Raw genomic sequence first — 15,038 nt, 5'->3', positions numbered from 1 at the left:
CCCATCCAGTCCATAATTCCATCCAGACCACTCCCCATCCAGTACACGCCTCATCCAGATCACACCCCATCTAGACCACACTCCATCCAGTCCATGCCCCATCCGACCACACCCCATCCAGTCCACACTGCATCCAGACCTCACTCCATCTGGTCCACATCCCACCCAGACCACACTCCATCCAGTCCACACCCCATCCAGTCCACACCCCATCCAGTACACAACCCATCCAGACCACTACTCCATCCAGACCTCACTCCATCCAGTCCCCATCCCACCTGTGATTCAGACTACACTCCATCCAGTCCACATCCCATCCAGTATAACCCATCCAGACCACTACTCCATCCAGTCCACGCTCCATCCAGTCCCCATCCCACCTAGTCCACAATCCATCCTGTCTACACTCCATCCAGTCCACACCCTGTCTAGTACACACCCCATGCAGTCCACACCCCATCCAGTCCACACTCCATCCAGTCCACACTGCATCTAGACCTCACTCCAGCCAGTCCACACCCCATCCAGACCACTATTCCATCCAGTACATGCTCCATCCAGTCCACGTTGCATCCAGACCACTCCTCCATCCAGTACGTACTTCATCCAGTCCACACCCCATCCAGACCACTACTCCATCCAATCTGTGCTCAGTCCAGGCCAAACCCCATCCAGACCACACCCCATCCAGTCCACTACTCCATCGAGTCCATATCCCATCCAGACCACTACTCCATCCAGACTGCACTGCATCCAGTCCACACCTCATGTAGTTCACACTCCCCCAAGTCAACACCCCAGCCAGTCCATGCTCCATCCAGTCCATGCCCCACACAGACCACGCTCCATCCAATCCACGTCCCACCTCGACCACTACCCCATCCAGTTCATACTCCATCCAGTCCACTCACCACTCTGACCATGTTCATCTGACCCATGCTGCATCTGGTCCATGCTCCATCTGGTCCTCTGCTTTTACCCTACAGTGTCCACTCTTGTCCTCTCTCTTATTGGCTTAGTCCCCTCATCCTTCATCTTCGAATCTAAACTTCTGAGAAGTTTTCCCTGATTGGCGAGAACCTCTTGTTAAATGCTGTCAGCTCCTTCACAACACTTTAGCCTCCTCAAATTTTGAAAACAATTCTCTGCAATCACTATTTTAATGTTGGTTTCCCCCACAATGCTGGAAGCTACAGGAAGGCAGAGACTGTGTCTTATTTACTGTCTAGCTCCAGCACCTCACAGATGTTCAGTAAATATAAATTTATTTCTATGAGTGACCACATGGAAAATGTGAGTGGGCTGCAGTACAGGTGCAGGCAGGGTCGGGGCTCATGCACCTGAGGCGGAGTCGGGGCTTATGGAGGAACTGCCATTTGCCTGGGCTTGAGAGAGATGTAAGCAGACATTGGCTGTGGGTGGAGGAGTAGTGCCAGCAAAGGCATGTGGACAGTGTACGGGGTGTGGAGGGTAATCTGTTAGATTGGACTAGCTCATGTGTGGAGGGAGCAGGGGAGGATGGTGCCTTGAATGACTTCCTAAGGAGTTAGGACTTCCAACAACTGGGTTGCAGGGCCCAGTCTACACTGGGGTTCAGGACTTTAGAGGACAACCGTGCCCTCCTGCAGGGCTGCTGAGGGGTCTGCCCTTGTCCTTTCCCTGGAGGCTAACCAATCATTGCTTTGCATCCCATTCACATGGGATAGTTGTGCCATGAAAGGGGATGGAGAAAATTAAGGAAGACCTCCTGAAGGAGGTGGAGAGGTTGATGAGGAGGTGGAGGAACACAGTGCCCACTCAGCTCTGTGGTTTGAGTCTCCAAAGGTGGTCTAGAGCATGGTGAGGACCATCAGAACTTGGGTGAGCTTGGGAAGTTGTTACCTAGAGGTTGAGGGACCCCCTTTCATATGATGAACTGTGCCCTTAGAGTGTCCCGTTTGCCATGCAGAACAAAACAGTGCCCTTTATCTTGATGAAGAGATAGTTGACCACATGATGGCCAAAGCATGGTCAATAGTGTACACTTTGCCTTGTCGCAATCTTTCCGAGTTGACACGGCCTTCCTGGAGGAATTACCACTTAGGGTAGAGGCATCCCTTCCCCCATCAATGCCGCTGCCCCACATTGGAGGAGGGGTTGTTTATGTTCACCATGTGCCTGCTTCCAATGCCAAGTCAGGCCTCAGAAAGCTTTCTGGAAGTGACGCCAACTTCAGGGGCAAGGCCCTGGTTCCGGGGTCAGCACCATTCCGTGGTTCCTGAAGAGATGGTAGACTATGGAACGTAGGCGTTATGATTTTTGACCTATGTAACATGGTCCACTAACTCTCAGTATCCAATCCATCCTCGGAGGGCTTCCTGGAGGTGTTGCCAGCTTCAGGGAAGAGAACACTGGGTTTAGCTTCAGCACTGCTGCACGGCCATTTCTGTGGTTCATGGTTGATGTCTGACTTGTGCAACAAGGCCTGGCTCTTCTGGGCACTAAATACACTCTCTGGGGAGTTTTCTGGAAGTGATGCAGCTTGGGTCCAAGACACCGGTTCCAGCCTCAGCCGTGGTTCTGGAAGAGATGGTTTGCCATGTGGCCTATGCGAAAGGAGGGATTTGTGTGACATGGGCTGCCACTTCCCAGTAGCCTGCCAGCTTTGGAGGGCTTCGTGGAGCCAGTACTACCTTCAGGGGGACCCACCAGTTCATCCTTCATTCCGCTGTGTGGCATTGAAGAGTTGCTTTCCTGTTTATACTAATGTCCACCTCTGATCAGTCTTACATTCAGTCTCAGAGGGTTTTCCGAAGGCAGTGCCAAGTCTGGGAATGAGACAGTGGTTCTGTCCTTAGGGAGGTGGTTGACCAAAACAACTCCTGCTTTGTTCATGAAGATGGCATGGTGCTCAGAATCTAATCCAACCTAAGAGGACCTCCTGGAAATGCCTTTGGTATTGAGGCAGATATGGCCTTACAGCACTGTTTTTTGTTTTTTGTTTTTTTTTTTAAATGCCCAAGACTAGAGCTCACTAATAGGTAAGATCTGGGCTTCAGTTGCCCAGTACTGTTTCTTGGCCTGGTCAGTGTAACTAGACGGATGTTCTTTGGTTGCACATGGGCCATTTTGCATTTCTGATTTTCTCCCCGCTCCCCCAACCAGCTCTGTTAGCCGTGTGGCATGTCCTCCCTCCCACCTACCCACTCCTTCAGACCCAGCACAGTGTGTCTGGCACATAGCGGGCACTTAATCAGTATTTATGGAGTGATGAAATCCATATCATCATCCACTTCTTCTCAGTGGAACTTTCAGCCTTGGAGGGCTTCCTGGAGGAGTTGCCAGTTTTGGGGATGAGCCACTGCTTCGAGCATCCATGTCAACCCCTGACCATGAAGACGAGACTCCTGGCCTGTGTGTGCTTGTGGCATGATGCATGTGCTGTGCTCAACCTCCCTTCTGGTTCCACCCAGCTCAAGGCCTTGGAGGGGTTTCTGGATGTGTCCTGAGCCTTTGTCCTCGGCGTCTCTGTGTGGTACTTGGAGAGATAGTAGACCGTATAGCGTACGCTTTATCTGTGACGTATGTAACACGGTCCACTAACCCTCAGTATCAAATCCATCCCCGAGGCTCCTGGAAACAACGCTGTCTTCGGGGAGGAACCATTGGACCCACCACCACTTCTCCATGATACCCGAAGAGATGGTTTTCTGTATGGCATGTGTTTTTCTGCATGATGCAAAATGGCATAATCTCGCTCCTCTTAAATCAAGTTCTGCCTCGGGAAATCGCTCCATCCCTGGGGAGGAGACCTTGATTCTTTCCGGAATCAGTGCCATTCCATGGCGTTCAATGACGTGGTTGACTACGCAACACTTATTCAGTAGACTCCGTGACCTGCTTCTTCTCAGCTTCAAATGCAGCCTAGAAGAGGCCCCCTCGGGCAGCTTCGTGGACTTGAGCCTTCTTCCAGCCACAATCACCATCGTGCGGTACTTGAAGAAATGGTTTACCGTCCCACATACATTTTCAATATGTATGTGGGACGGTAAACCGCTTCTTGGTATCCAGCCCAGCCATCCAAACCTCCGTGAAGAAAGCCTGCAGTTAGAGGAGAGCCACGGGTCTCGGCATCCTCGCCATGCCATGGTGCTTGGCGGAATGGTAGACTCTTAGATGTGTGCTTTCTCTGTCAATGCTTGTGACGCGGTCTTCTTCTCAGTGCCAAACACAGCCTCCAGTGGCTTCATCAGGACAAGGATGACCTCCAGGAAGGTGTCCTGCTGCCCATGTTGGCACATCCCTCTGGAGTAATTGAAGAAACGGTGGCAGGTGCCACTAATGTTCATGAAGGAGGGATGTGAAACAGGCCACCTCTCATCCTCAAAGCTCTCCTCAGATGACTTCAGGACAGTACGCCCATGTAGGAGCAGATATGGGTCCAGGAGACGATGCCACTCCAGGTACTTGAAGACGCACTGACTCATTTTTGTCTTTGCTGATGCGTGTACAGTCTATCTTTTTTCCATCTCAAGTCTAGCCATCTCGGGGGAAGATGCCCCAGCTCTGGACTCAGCCCTGATCCTCATGAAGATCTGATCGACCCATTGTGTATGTTTACAGAGGAAGTACCTCCGTGGCCCACTTCTTCCCTATCTCCAGTCCAGAACCCTTGCTTGGAGAACTTGCTGAAGAAGCTGCCAGCCTCGGGGACAGAGCACTGGTTCTGGCCTCTTCACTGACCTCACGGTACCTGAAAAGGGTTCAGCCACACTGCATGTCTTTTCCCCATGACGTATGTAACATGGTCTACTTCTTTTCGAGTATCCCTTTCAGCCTGGAAAGTCTCCAAGGAGGTTATGTTAAGCTCAGGAGACGAGGCACCAGCTCTGGTACCAGTACTGCCTCGGGGTACTTAGTAGAAGTTGGCCATGCTTCATATGTTTTACTTACAACGCATGTTACTTGGTCCACCTTCCTATACCAGCGTGCACCTTGGGGGGCTTTCTGTAGGCAGTAACAAGTGTCAGGCGTAGCACTAGTTCCAGCGTCATCTCCATTCTTGAGGGGTTCCTTTGTGCTGTGTCCACTGCATCTGTGGCAGACATTGCAGGGTGGCCTCTTCTCAATACTGCATCAGGCCTCAGAGGGCTTCCTGGAGGTGATGCTAGCGAGAGGAAAGAGACACCGGCTCTAACATCAGCCCTCTCCAAGGTACCTGAAAAGATGGTTGACCATAGAACATGCGCTATCTCTGTGTCGTATGTAATATGGTCCACGTCTTCTCAATATCAAATTCAGTCACAGAGGGCTTCCCAGAGACAGGCAAAGTCACCTTCGTGGGAGACACACTGATCTGGCTTCAGCGCCATTCTATAGTACTTGGAGAGATGGTAGAGCAAAAAGCGTATGCACTGTTGAATGACAGATGTAGCACGGTCCACTCATTCTCAGCATCAGGCAGCCCTGGGGCTTCCTGGAGGCCTTGCTGACTTGAGAGCCGGGCCTGCGTGGTAGCCACTATGCAGTGCAGGTCACCAGGTGGTTGGCTGCAGACCCTGTCCTTTATTTATTACATTGGCCATTTGGTCCACCAGCCAAGAACTCAGCACCGGTCCCAGCCTTACAGGGCATCCTGGAGGTGGTAGTGGCATTGGATGTGAGTTTGTGGTCATTGTCACATTGCCGGTGGCTGGTAGTTCATGATGCACATTGTGAGGGCTTTCTGGAGGTGATAGCAGGTGAAAGGAAGAGAGCCAGGGGTCACCGTCACTTCCTGGTATTTGAAGATGCGGTTGACCATGGTGTGTACGCTTTATTTATAACGTAGGACACATGGTCTACTTCTTCTCAATATCACATCTCGCCTCGGAAGACTTCCAGGAGGTGATATCAGCTTTGAGGAAGAGCCACTGTCCTGGTGTCAGTACGGCTGCTGCTTGGTACTTGGAGAGAGGTGGTCCGTGGCGCGTTCGCTTTATTTATGGCGCACATTACACGGTCGACCTCTTTGCAGTATCTAATCCCGCCTTGCAAGCTTTCCTGGAGCTAACATCAACTGCGGGGGGAGGGGGAGGGGCACTAGATCTGCGCTCAGTGCAACCCAGCGGGGTTTGTGATGTGTTTGTCTTGTGTGTGACGATAACTCACGTGTGGCAGCCTTCTTCTCAGCACACTGCTCTGGCTTGGCGGCAGGGTTAACTTGCGGACAAGGAGTGTGGTGTCAGCACGTGCCTGGATACATGAGATGGTTGACCAGAGAGCACACGCTTTATATGTGCCGTTTGTGACCTGGTCCACTACCCCTCAGTATCTAATGCCCCCTTGGAGAACTTCCTGGAAGAGGTGTCAACTTTTGGGGAAAGAGACAATAAACCGGGGCCGGCTGCACTCTGCTAGACTCTGAAGAGAGCGTCTGCGAGGCGTTCGCGTCACGTGTACCAAATGTGGCTGAATTGGACTGATTTTCACTCCAGTCTCTTTCCTTGGAGGGCTTCCCAGATGTGGAAGCATCCAAGTTCAAGGGAAGGGGCATGCTGTCTATACCATCCCCAAATCCTCGAGTGATCAGCTGACCTGAGTGTGTGCACTTCTATTTACAACCAAGGGCACCTGGCCCGCCACACCTCAGTATCCACTAGGTCCTTAGCAGGACCTTTGGTGGAGTCAGCCTTGGTTTGGGGCATCTGTGCCTCTCTTGAGTAACTGAGAAAACATGGCCCTGGGGGTTAACCCTAAATGCGATAGCTCCTGTGACCAGCCTTTCTATGGCATCACCACCTCTGGCTGTGATGTCAACTTCAAGGCATGCCGTGGGGTCTGCTCCACTGGGGTACTTGGACAGGTGGTTGGCGAGCAGCATGCATCCAACTCTTGGCTTCCTCCAGCAAATCTACTAACTAATGCTCAGTGTGCAATTCCATATTTAACAGGACTTCCAGGACTGAATGTCGAGTTTGGGGAAGAATCAGTGATGTCCTTGTCAGTGTTAATCGGTGGTACCTGAAGAGAGGTTTTCTGGGTTTCTGTTTCTTTAATGAGGATGAAACACACCTGGTTAACCTCTTTTCCAGTATCAAATCCCATCTTGGAGGCCTTCTGGTCCAGACCTCAGCTTCAGGGAAGGGCGTTACTCTCAGCTCCAGTTCACTGGACAGAAATCTATGGTTAACCACAAAGCCTGTGCCGTATTATTTTGACTGATGTCATCTGTTCTACTAACCCCAGTGTCCAATCCGTATTTAACAGGACTTCCAGGACTGAATGTCAGGTTTGGGGAAGGATCAGTGATGTTCTTGTCAGTGTTCATCAGCGGTACCTGAAGGGAGGTTTTCTGGGTTTCTGTTTCTTTACTGAGGATGAAACACACCTGGTTAACCTCTTTTCCAGTATCAGTCCCCACCTTGGAGGCCTTCTGGTCCGGACCTCAGCTTCAGGGAAGGGGTGCTCTGGGCATAAATAAGTAGACATGAGCAAATGGCTGACTGCTAAGCGTGCTCCATGTTTCTGAATTTTGCCACCAATTGCACTAACCCTCAATGTCTTATCCCTTCTTAGGAGGACTTTTCAATGTGATGGCAGCCTGGGGGAAGACAGTATCACCACGAAGTGTCATGGAACATGCAGGTGAGTCGTCTGTGGTTGCCTTCGTCGTGCTCCCAATGGATCGTGTGTGTCATTCAGGCTCTTTTGGCTTCAGACCCTGCTGCTGGGGGATGCCTGGTTCTTGCCACACTCAGTGATGGGCTTGAATGAGCCAAGCCCACCGCAGGGGAATGCCAGTTTGATGGGAATCATGCCCTGGACAGACAGCGCAGGTGTCCTGCACACCTGTCCCCAGCCTGCAGTTTATTCTGAAAGGATGTCCCGAGTATAATGACACCTTAGAGAAGAAAAGCTGATTCTGAGGTCAAGAGGAGACCTTGGGGACCCTGGAATTGGCCTAAGTTGGGACCTGTTTATTTCTAACAGGAATTGTGGAGTTGACTTATTTGAAGTCTGGAGAAATCCTTGATGTCATGCCAACTTGAGGGGAGGGCATTGTCATCAGCCCCGATCCAGGGGAAGGAAGTGGATGGCCCACCATGGGGCCCCCAGGAACACACCTGCTTCACTGAGCAGCACATCTGACCCATCCTTGGGGTTGTGTTTCTGCAGATGGTTCTTCTTTGGGGTGCTTGAGGAGAGGTTTCCTTTGGCATATCTATTTCTTTTATACAGATCATTTCTGTGGACCACTCTTCAGTATCAAACACACCAGCTCAGAAGGCTTTGGGATAAGACAGTAGTTGTCAAGCCCCTGGCCAGGGTGAGTGGGCCGGAGATGGGTGCTTCTCCTGTTCTGAGCATCCTGTCTGGCAGTAATGCTTGGTGCCCGATCCTTTCCAGGAGGACTTCCTGGAGGTGATGCCGGCCTCTGGGGAAGGAAGTGGCTCCCTGCTAGCTCTAAGGCCAAGGCACAGAAGTAGGTTTTGCTGGTGCTGCATTTGTTTTGATGGCACTTAGTTGTGACTGTGGGTCCTCAGCTCATCTGTGGCACTTGGGGAGGGGACTTGTGGGGAAGGAGGGTGTCAGGTTCTGGAGAAGGCCGGGTCTTTCCATCTCAACCCTGCTTTTTATAACCAGAGACAGAACATATGAGGTAGCACCAATGACCACCATTGCCAACCCTTCCTACTAGCTGATACCCGTTCCTTCCAGCCGAAAAGGGCCCTCATAAAGAGAGGGCAGAGAGAGAGAGTGTCAAGGCCATGTGACAGCAGGCAGTGTGCTGTTGCCTCTGGCGTATTCAGGTTAGGCGGCTGCTGAGTCCATGCAGATTGGGTGCTCTGCTGGCTACACAGGGGTCAAAGGACAGGTGGCAAGGGTGCAGAGCCGAAGCCTGGCCCTGGGATTTTCTTCCCTGCCCTCTGCTCCAGGGTCCACCTTCGGGGGAAAGGAGGGCACAACTGTACAACTTTGTAAGAGGAAACCTGAAGTTTTCTGATCCCTGATTCTCTCCAGCCCTGTCAGGATTGATCTAACTCTCTGTTGAAATGCAAAAGAGTCTGGAAATACCAGTATTCCCCCAACAATGAAAACAATTATTGTCAAAGGACTTCTATAGTAAACAGAAAATCCAGCCTGGAATTGGCTAAAACATTTGGGGAGCTCACATCAGGAAATGAAATTTGTTTTTATTGCTTAATTCTGCTGAATTGGATTGAAGGCCGCAGAAGGCATTAGGTGGGATTTGACCTGGAGGAGGGGGGCCTGGTCGTGCTCCTGGCTTCCCTGACCCTCCCTCCCTAGGTGTGTGTAGCGGGCGCTCACTTTGCTTACAACTTACTGGGCACCATGCATCTGTTTTTAGAATCACACCTTGCCTGGAAGACTGCTTGGATCCATGGCCAATGCCACACAGGGGCCTGGGCGCCGGCTAACTGCAGACCCAGCCACCTGCTTCTTGACCACAGAATTTGAGATTTCCTCATGAACTCTACTGATGCACTGACTTCGGGATGCGAACCATTATGACTGGGGGCACTTCCTGTGGCCCGGACTTCCACAAGGAAACCCGGGTTCCGCCATCAGGAAATCTCCAGGACCTGGAAAGAGGTTGTGCCTAAAATGTTCTCTGTATTGATGGAAAATGTTTCACGGGCAACCTCTTTTCACTGTCAAGGCTGAAAGGGCTTTTGGCTGACCTCCCGAAAGCAACCTGGGACACTCGAACAGAAGCCGTCTGACGTCTGGTCTGCGCAGTGCCATGTAGATCCGTGGAATCCTCCTGGAGGTGACACCGACGTCGGCGAAGATTCGGCAGTTTTGTTTTGATTTTTTTTGTTTGTTTTTTGATCAGTGCTAATCGTCGATACTCGAAGGAGAGGTTGTCCGTGTTGTCTTCTCTTTATTTATGATGAAACATACACGGGAAACCTCTTCTTTAGTATCAAATCCCACCCTGGAGGCACTTCCTGTTCCTGATGCAGCCTTCAGGGAGGGACGTTGCCGTCTCCTGTCTCGGTGGGCGCAAGCGAGGCTTGCCGTGTGTCCTAGGGGTGCGGCTCTCAGGCCCAGCGGTCCCGCGGAGGCCCCTGGGAGGGCAGCTGAGTCTGGAGAAGGGCCTGTGCTTCTGTGGTTGGGGGAGGTCACTCATTGTGGTGTGTGCCTATTTATTGACTCACGGCGGGTGGTGCCTCTTCAGTGTGAGGTCTTGCTCAGTTGGCCTTCTGGACACGCCAGCCGTGTCATTGAAGGGACGATGGTGCCATCTGCTCTCCAGGGTAGCTGAGGGGATGGTAGACCGGTGACGTGCACTTCATTTACGATGTAGGTCACCCGTTTGACTATCCACCAGCGCCCGGTCCATCTGTGGGATGACATCTTGGTGCACATGGCAACTTCGGAGAAGATGTGGGAGGACGTGGGGCTCATGGGACTCTGCAGGATTTCAGGAGGGGTTTCCCTTTGGGGGCTCCTCCTCCCACCTCCTTAAAGTCAATATAAGCAATCATCAGTGAATAATCTCTCTTTTGGTTTCAAATCCCGCCCAGGAGGGCTGACAGCCTGAGCACAGACAATGCCAGGACCACGGAGGCCTCAGCTTCAGTGCCCCAGCAGGGAAAGGCCCACCTCACACCGCATGCTGACTGCAGGAGGTGTGTGTGGGGGGGCCTGGTGCAGGGGTGTCGTTATCCTTGGAAGGGTTTGAGGAGTGGTTTGTGTGTGTAGGACAGGGCAAGTGTTGGGACAGCTGTGGTTGTTATGGCCGCTTTATTCTGTGCTACATGAAGAGAGGCTGTCTGGCAAAGCTTGCCATGTGTCTGATGAATGCTACATGGTCCATCTCTTTTCCATAGGAGGACTTCCTGGACATGAAGCTAGATTCTGGCAGTGCCACTGGTGTCGGCGACACTCCTGGTGAGTCGTGGATGGGGGACTGAGGAACTGGCGGCGTGATTGAGAGGAGCCCTTCCTGTGTCGAGACCACTCAGAATCCAGCCACTCCCGAGGCGGCATCCAACCCATGCTTGGGGAAGGCTTTGCTGTCGTTGCTCACCTCTGTCTGTGGTTCAGCTCCGACTGCCTTACAAGGCCCGAGAGGCCCTGGATGCTCTCAGTGTCAGACTCTGGAAGATGTGTCCCGGCTGTGACATGCGCTGCGGGGAGGGCTGTTGGCGTCAGGTCCATGGAGAGGTATGGGAGCGGATATCTTGTCTGAGAGCAGACGTTCTGTTTTGGGTGTGTGTCCTGGTCCGTTCATCCTCAGCCTCCCTCCCATTCCTAGGATGACCTGTGGAGACAAGGCCTGCTCTGGAGTCTGAAGGTGAGACCCACAGCTCTCACCCCGCCCTTGGGATATTCCCACGGCTACGGCAGAGGCACAAGAAAGTGACTAGAAACGCAGAAACTCCTTAAGGCCAAGGCTGGGAACTGCTGTGTTTCCACGCGTAGATCATTGACCAGAACAAATTACGTGGTTGAGCCCAAGGCAAGGGGCGGGGGGCACACTCCACCCGGGAGGAGGTTGTGGTGAGGTGTGAATGCATGAACTGGGGAAGATTGGCCACCAGGAGAGTTATCCACGTGGCCCACCTGAGGACTTGGGCTTTATTCATTGCTCATTCATCCCTCCCTAACCCGCAGCTCCGATCTGCCATGGGGGCACTTCTCGGGCTCAAGCTGGTCGATGGTGGTGACACCGTGTCAGGACCTCTGGTCATTCCATCTGTTTGAGGCAAACATTAAAAAATGCCTTGTGGTACTCGTTCTGTGAAGACGTCCTTGGCTCAGGGGCTCCATCAGGGCAGGCACTTTGCTGTTTGCCCCTGAAGGGTAGGTGGTAGAGCTCATCGATCTTATCTGGGGAGTTATTGTGACTCTCCTGGTCCCTGCTTATCTATCCGCAGGAGGACTTTTAGGATGTCAACCCAGTGTTTCTGTGCCATCGTCATTCTGTGAGCCTGGAGGAGACTTTGTTATTGATGAATTGAACACATCCTGCCCACAAGCACCTCCAGGACACAGTGCCACCTGTACAGAGGGGGCAGACCTGTTAGAAGTCTCCGAGGTCTTGAGGTGGGTTGTATGCAGGGCCATATCTTTGTCACCCATTGCCCGGTGTGCATCAGGACCCATGTGTTCTCAGGAAGCCTACAGAAGTGATACCAGTCGCGGAGAAGCAGTGCTGTCAACGGTGCTGATGTGTGCGGTACTTAATGAGAAGTTGCCCGTGTCTTTTTCGCTTTATTTGTGACGAAACATTCGCGGTGCACTTCTTTTTCAGTATCCTATTCTGCCTTGAAGACGTCTTGGTTCGGGTGCCAGCTTCAGGGAAGGCACATGGGCCCCTGTAGTGGACGCTGGTCAGGACCTCCCCACCCCATGTCTTTTCTCCCTTCCTAAATTTCCCCTGGTTTTTTTAATGAAAGCTCCCCTCTTCCCACCATGTGCTTTGATTGCATTGACCCTGCCCGACTTCCTTCACCAGCCCAGGCTTAAGTGAATCTCTTGATCTCTTCTTCTTTGCCACTGCAATTGCTTCCAGAATAGGCTCCTGACCCCACTGAGCCAGTGAAAGGCAAGGAGATGTTTGCTGTGGCTTCTGGGAAAGAAACTGTTTCTCCCTTTTCTATAATAGCTGCCAGAGTAGACACTGTCTATTCCATTCAGCTGGGAACAGACAGTGAACTTTGATGTGAGCTTCGAAGGTCCTACAGCCATTTAAGGACTAAGAGGAGAGGGCTTGGTGCCGCACAGACACAGAAGAGGGAGTCTGTACCATGAAAGGCATCTTGGAGACCTAGAGAAGAGCCTGGGTGATATCATTTGAGTCCCTAGATCAAACCCTGCCTGAAGCTTGCTCTGTCTCTGTACTTTTTAGTTATATAAGTCTATACATCCCTTACTTGTTTAAGCCAGTTTGAGTTAGATTTTATCTTACTTGCAATACAAACAGATGATACCACAGTGTATTTTCCAGTGTGACTGGGAAAGCCTGCATTTTTTTGATTATGTGTTTCTCACAGTTTGCCTATCTATCTTCAGCGTCCTATTTAAGGCAGGGTCTTTGTGAAAGGTGACTTTTCTTATGGACTTATGCTTTCAAAGCTTTGTCTTAGTGATTTAATTTATGGTTGACAAATGATGCACAATTACCGTGTTTTGTGTCCAGTAATGGATCACTGGGTCCTCTCTGGAAGGCCTGAAGGGTGGTGGGCCCCAGAACTTCTGCCCTGATTCACTCTCCCTGGAATCCCCCTCTCCCTGGGAGGCTGCCCTTCAAGTGATGCGGATTTGGGGAAGCTGTTGTCCTTTCCTGGCCCCTGCTGTCCTTTGGCTTTCTGTGGGTTGGTTGTATTTGTCACAACTCACACCAAACTGTCAAGTGTTTTAGAAGCAAGCCATGCCTCCAGGGAACCCAGAGCACCTTAGGGAGGAGGCATGGTGGTCAGGACCATGCAAGGCGCACAGATAGATGGGTCCACCGAGAGCCGGGGCTGCCTTAGTGGTTTGTTTCTCCTAATTCGATATCTTTGTCTTCCCGTCTCTGAAGAGGAGAACTTCCTGGAACGGCGGACTCATGGAGGAGATTCTATTTTTGGGTCCAGGAACATCCTATTTTCTCCATTTGTGGGTTCGATGGTAAACATTCCGAAAGCCGTCTGTCCTGATTATTGAATTCTGCCCGTGAAGACTTCCTGGGATCCCGAAGTAGAGGGAGTCTAGGATCGGTTTGCTTTATCTGTGATCTGTGATGACTGTCCGCCTCTGCTCAGTGTCAGCCCAGCCCTTCGCAGCATGCCCCCCGCCTACCTTGGGTTAGCCAACACCTGATGCTTTTAGGCTTAATTGAGCATAAGTTTGATTGGTAGTGTCTGCCCAGCCCTGCCCCCACGCCCTGACCCTTCGTGTCCCTTCACGCCCAGGTGTGCTGCTGGTGGGGAGGACGTGCTCATCTCTGGTACCTGAAAAGAAGTTGCCCATGTTATTTTCGCTTTATATGTGACGAAACAAACATGGTGCACTTCTTTTTCGGTATCAAATCTCTCCTTGAAGAGCCTCCATCCGTGATGGGACCCTGAGCATGGGACCTGGTGTCACTACCTCTCTTGGTATGTACATGGAGGATTTGTCCCGGCAGCCCCTCGGTGACTCTGCGTGTTGGTGGGCTCAGGGACCATGCTCAGTCCTCAGTCCATGCCCACCTCTCGGAACAGGCACAGTTGGCGAGGCCTCAGCCACATGCCAGCTCCCCGCTGCAAGGGAGGCTGGGGAGACGCACTCCCAGGCTCCACTGAGAAGCGTTCCCCAACATTTGAGAAGAGTTCAGATTATAGCAGCCAAAAACAAAATAAAAAAGGAAGCAGCTGCCACAACCACAAAAACAAATAAGCAATGAAGACCCCCACCCCCATCCGCTCTGTCCAGAGGTGCGAGGGGATGGCTGAAGGGGACATGAGGACGTGCCACCTGGTGGACTGCCACCCGCACCTCCACAGAAGAATTGATTGGGGGTAGCAATTGTGGCAGAAGTCGTCCCTGTGGTTCGGGGGGACAGGATTTCCCAGAGTGAGGATTCACTGGAGCCTAATTCTCCTAGCCCCACTCTTTCTTTTCTTTTTCTTTTCTTTTTTTTTTTTTTTTTTGACACGGTGTCTCACACTGTCACCTGGGCTGGAGTGCAATGGCTCGATCTCGGCTCACTGCAACCTCTGCCTCCCAGGTTCAAGCGATTCTCCTGCCTCAGCCTTCCAAGTAGCTGGGATTCCAGGCGCCCGCCACTAGGCCCGGCTAATGTTTTGTATTTTTAGTAGAGACGGGGTTTCACTATGTTGGCCAGACTGATCTTGAACTCCTGACCTCGTGATCCACGCCCGCCTCAGCCTCCCAAAGTGCTGGGATTACAGGCACAATCCACTGCGCCCGAGCCCCGCCCCATTCTTTCTAGGTGCCAGTCCTGCCTCTGAGAGATGTGCTCCTTGATCGCCAACAGCAGAGAGACATTGGTGTCTGACGTTGGTGTCTGCCCCAAGTGGGGAGCAGTGAACAATGGCTGATGGCAGAACACATGCCTT

At 51.9% G+C, this 15,038-nt stretch overlaps 1 long non-coding RNA gene across 2 annotated transcripts in view; it reads left to right on the top strand.

Annotated features, from left to right (window-relative positions):
* The window catches only part of LOC116275684, a 146,142-nt gene extending 131,510 nt beyond the window's left edge, over window positions 1-14,632 (top strand). For both annotated transcript variants that reach the window (XR_004184771.1, XR_004184772.1), the window contains 2 exons: window positions 7,537-10,619; window positions 10,821-14,632. This is a non-coding gene — a long non-coding RNA (uncharacterized LOC116275684). The remainder of the gene's footprint in view (window positions 1-7,536; window positions 10,620-10,820) is intronic.
* The last annotated feature ends 406 nt before the right edge of the window (window positions 14,633-15,038 follow it).

The sequence above is a fragment of the Papio anubis genome, chromosome 7 (genome assembly GCF_008728515.1).
Source record: "Papio anubis isolate 15944 chromosome 7, Panubis1.0, whole genome shotgun sequence".
NCBI classification, from domain to species: domain Eukaryota; kingdom Metazoa; phylum Chordata; class Mammalia; order Primates; family Cercopithecidae; genus Papio; species Papio anubis.
The sequence above is the reverse complement of the archived record's forward strand: the minus strand, read 5'-3'. Positions and strand labels throughout refer to the sequence as shown.